Source organism: Pogoniulus pusillus, chromosome 11 (assembly GCF_015220805.1).
Source record: "Pogoniulus pusillus isolate bPogPus1 chromosome 11, bPogPus1.pri, whole genome shotgun sequence".
In the NCBI taxonomy this organism is placed as follows: domain Eukaryota; kingdom Metazoa; phylum Chordata; class Aves; order Piciformes; family Lybiidae; genus Pogoniulus; species Pogoniulus pusillus.
In genome coordinates, this window is record NC_087274.1 from 20,649,443 (window position 1) to 20,653,628 (window position 4,186).

At 43.1% G+C, this 4,186-nt stretch overlaps 1 long non-coding RNA gene across 1 annotated transcript; it reads left to right on the forward strand.

The window, feature by feature from the left end:
- Positions 1-97: 97 nt before the first annotated feature.
- Positions 98-1,372, forward strand: LOC135179495 (uncharacterized). The gene is made up of 2 exons (XR_010304018.1): positions 98-414; positions 851-1,372. It is a non-coding gene; the product is annotated as an uncharacterized LOC135179495 (long non-coding RNA).
- Positions 1,373-4,186: the final 2,814 nt, after the last annotated feature.

A 4,186-nucleotide genomic window follows, 5' to 3' on the forward strand; every position in this document is an offset into this window, starting at 1 on the left:
CGCGGCGCGGGAGCCACCGCCGATCTCGCGAGAACACCGTGGGGCGGCGCTCTCCTCCGCGCGCTGGGGGCGGGGCGGGCCCAGCCGTTAGCGGGCGAGGGCGCGGGGCGGGTTGCGCCGCCATGTTGGCCTGAGGAGGCAGAGCGGAGCCGGTGTTGCTGCGGGACTGCGGCTCGCTTCGCTGTGCCTCCGCCTCTTGGGGCGGCTTACGGTAGGAGCGGCTGTTAAAAAGCTGTCTTGGTATGAGCCCTGAAGTGGCTGAGGAGGAGTGGCAAGAGCATTCCAAAAACCTACGTTAGCATGAAGTAGTTGAATAAGCCTGACAGGCTCCTAGTCCCGCCCTCAGCCGCTCTCACAAAGTCCTTTCTCGGCGTGATCATGTGGTGAAACGAGAACTGATCCCGTTTGTATTGTGTAAGTTGGAGCCTTACACCAAAGCGTCTAGGGCATCAAACCGAGGAAGCTCAGCTTAAAAGCAGTAAAAGTGCTCTGGAGAGTGGTCATCCTATTCTCGCATTCTGAGTAAGATGTTCGCGTGTCTCGGAGCCCCAGGTCTTGAACTGCTTAGTAAAGTCAACCTTTGCCTCTAAAAGAGCCCCAGCAGGCCTTGCCCTGAAGACAGTTTGAGTTTGGTTTAAAATAAAATGAAAGATGCAATACATTAAGTACTACTGATAAATGCCCTAACTGGGGGAAAATAATAAATTGAGGTCAAGTTAGTAATTGCTGGGTAGCATCCAGTGAAGTCAGAGGTGCAAGTTGTGTTAATATACATGAAATAGCAATAGCAGCAAAAGTTAAATTGGAAAGTGAAGGTACAATTCTTACCAAGAATGCACCCCTCTCTTAGGTAGAGGAAGAAGAGTACAGACATCTCTGCTAGATCTTCAGTTTATTCCCCGAACAAAGAGGTATTTTGTGACTTTTTTTTACATCAATAGTAATTTTTGTGGTTAACTAGGCAATGGTCTTTGCTTTGGCCTTCAAAATCAGTGATAAAGCTGTTTGGTTTTGCTGGTGTGGCTTTGCTTCATTAGCTTAGTTGAAACAGGACTGTTCCACCTTGGAAAGACTCCTGGTAGCTGCTTGGCAGGCTGGCTCAGCACATCTCTGCTCCCAGAAATAACAAACCTTTTGGCTGCAAGCATCCCAGCCTTTCTCCCAAAGACTAGTAAATTAACCTGCCTTCCTGTTTCATGTCAAGCTGAGCAGTAACCCCACATCCATGGGATAAATGCTCAGCTACTGTATCTAGTGCAAGATACGTTTGCCAATTGTAAAGTTCTCTCTTGCCTATTTAAAATTTGATAAACATTCTCTGAATAAGCGAGGAACTGATTACTTAGTTACTAGCTGAACTTCCTAAGATGAATCCAACTTGCAGACTCTGCTTCTTGCTGAAGCATTCTTCTGTTTTGTGGCAGCTGTAAGGGAGGTTGAAAACACAGACAGTATGGATCCTAACTTGTTGGAACATATATTTGTGTTCTTTACAGCCTGAATATTTTACTAGTGAAAATTTCACCCGAATTTTCAAGCATTTGTTGTGAACCTAATATTTCCCCATAAATTCTTTGAGAATAGTAATAAATTCTATATCTCATTAAGACTAGGAAAGTTAACTAACTGCAGAGACATGTTACAGGTTACAGAACATCCTGTGATACAGGGACTGATAACGAATGAGAAACAAGGCAGAGGGGAGACACTGTGAGCATATAAATTGAGAGAGTTGTAGACAGCATTCCAAAATGCAAACAAAGTAGTTAACTGTTGACACAAATGACTTCACATATTTGATATCTGTATATGTCTCGGCTTAAAAACAAAAACCAAACCAAACACCAAATAAACAAACAAAAAAAAGTGCCTGATTACCTCAGGTGATGGCAGTTATTTACTTAGGCCAGGTGACATACCATCAAATGACAGTAGGTCAAATAGCTATTATGAAGAAGGATCGGTTTTTACTAAGGAAAAAAAAAAACACCTAACAAAGGAGCTAGGTAAGCACTAGGGGTCAGTCTTGTTACAGAGCTGAGTCTTCCCAGGGTTTTCTTGAAAAGGCAGGTGTTCATCAACAAAATAAGGGAATTATTTTCTCTTCACAGTTGTGTTAAAAATTGTGGGGTGTATGAACTGTATGTAATAGAGAATGTAGGGCAGAAGCTGGAGAAATAAAAATCTATATATAAAAATAATTTTAAAAATCATTTATACATGTGACAGGGTTGGGTTGTTTGTTTTTTTTCCAGTGAACTCTCTCAGAGCTGTTGCTGTGTGTTTCTAAATGCAGAGCCTCTTTGCTCTGAAAGTATAGGGGAGATTGAAGCTGTTGCTTTTAGTGGAAACATTTTGATCTTTTGTGGTTATTTGCTGCCTTGTCATTTGATGATGGGAATTTTCCCATTACATACACATTCATTTATGTGTGCTTAAAACAGATACCTGCTTTTTGAAGGTGAGTCATTTGTATTTTGTAATAACTTCTGAAATGTGCGTGACTGACCTAATCCCCTTGTGTCCTAGAAAGCAGGAATCAGATTCTATATGTGCAAATACAGTAATAACACAGAATCTAATGCTAATTTTTTTCTAGAAGTTAAACTGAAGTGTGAGTACATACCTTGCCAGATACCAGATAACTGACAATAGCAGGTCCCTATGCCCTGGTCATAGCAAAAAAATCAGTCACAAACAGCAGCATCCTGGACATGAATACTAGTGAATGAAGGAACTAGTCATTCCTGTGTGCAGGCTTTCATACTTTTACTTATTACCTTATCTATTAATGTTCTGTCTGGCCTGAACTTCTCTTTCTTGCTTAGAATTTCCCAGCAACTGTGACCATCTTCATTTTCCTTTATGGCTTTTACACTGAATTTTCCAGTCCATCTTAATTTCCTTTCACTCCAGCAGTGAAGATTTTTTCCCCTGTGGAAGTTGAGTCCTTCCTTTTCTTCCAGAAATTCTCTTACATCTCCCCACTCTTTCTCTCCGTTACCTGCAGGCATTCTTCTTCTGCCCTGATGTATTTCCTCTTGGAGTGTTTATCCTTAACAGCACTTTCATCTCCTTTTGTGCTCACTGAGGATTTTCCTTTTTTGCCAATGTTTTCTCTTTTTGCTTTTGCCCTGGATGATACTCCTTCCCTATTCTGATAGTCCCAAGGAAGCTCTTTTTCAAACCCACTCTAGCAAAGTGGAAGCTTCCTGTCAAAGAAAGGTAAAGCATTGCCAGAAAGTGAATTGGGAAAGCTGCCTTACCTGCATGGAGCAAGGGGGAAAGCAGTCTCATGTCACCTATGACAGGCAGCCCAGCTAGTGTGATCTGAGAGGGGCCTGTGGGCCTGCTCAATGGGGTCTCCTGTACTGGCTGCAGTGGCAGGGTGTTGAGCAGCTCTGTCTTACCTGTTCTTTCTCCTTTTTCCTCTTTCCCACCTCTCTGACTTCGCCCAGCTTTGCCACCTTCTCCTTTCTCTTCTAGACTAAGTCGACTAATCATTTTCTTATTGTATAGCACTTTACTGAAGGATTCCTCTCCAAAGATCTCATTATATTCATAGTTTTGTGCCCTTTTTTGTGCTATTTCTGTGCCTTTTTTTTTTTTTGTTTTGTTTTGTTTTGTTTAAACCACACCACACACAAGCCTGGTTTCTCTGAAGAGAGGAACATCTTGCATATGGAAGGAAAGCATACAAACGAAAACAACAACAACCAAAAAAAGGTCTGTTAGCTGTCAGGTTTCTTCTGGCATCTTTCCAGTGGCTTTACTGTGGCTGAGGGCCACTGGCCAGTCTCTCTGGGTAAGGAGGCAGCCCGAGTCCTGGACTCTGTTCCTGAGCTAAGCTGTGTTCAGGTGTGCCTCTTAACTGGACGAACTGCTCCATTTGCTTCAACACGGCAGCAGAAATGGAACAAGTTTTTCATCACATCTTTATTGGTCCATCTGGACTTGGAAAGGATTGCCAGAATAAGAGACTTTATGAAAGGTGCCAATTCAGTCTTCTCTGGTGACCTCAGCAATCCTCCGGCAGTCCAAGAAGGCAACATGATTTAATCTGCAGACGATCTTTCTAACAGATCCCTAGTAGCATCTGTGCTGCTGCCTGTGTGGCTAGCTCAGCGTCTCCTGCGGGGAATTTGTATCATCCAGCCACTGGCATCTTTCCTGGCGGAAGCTCAAC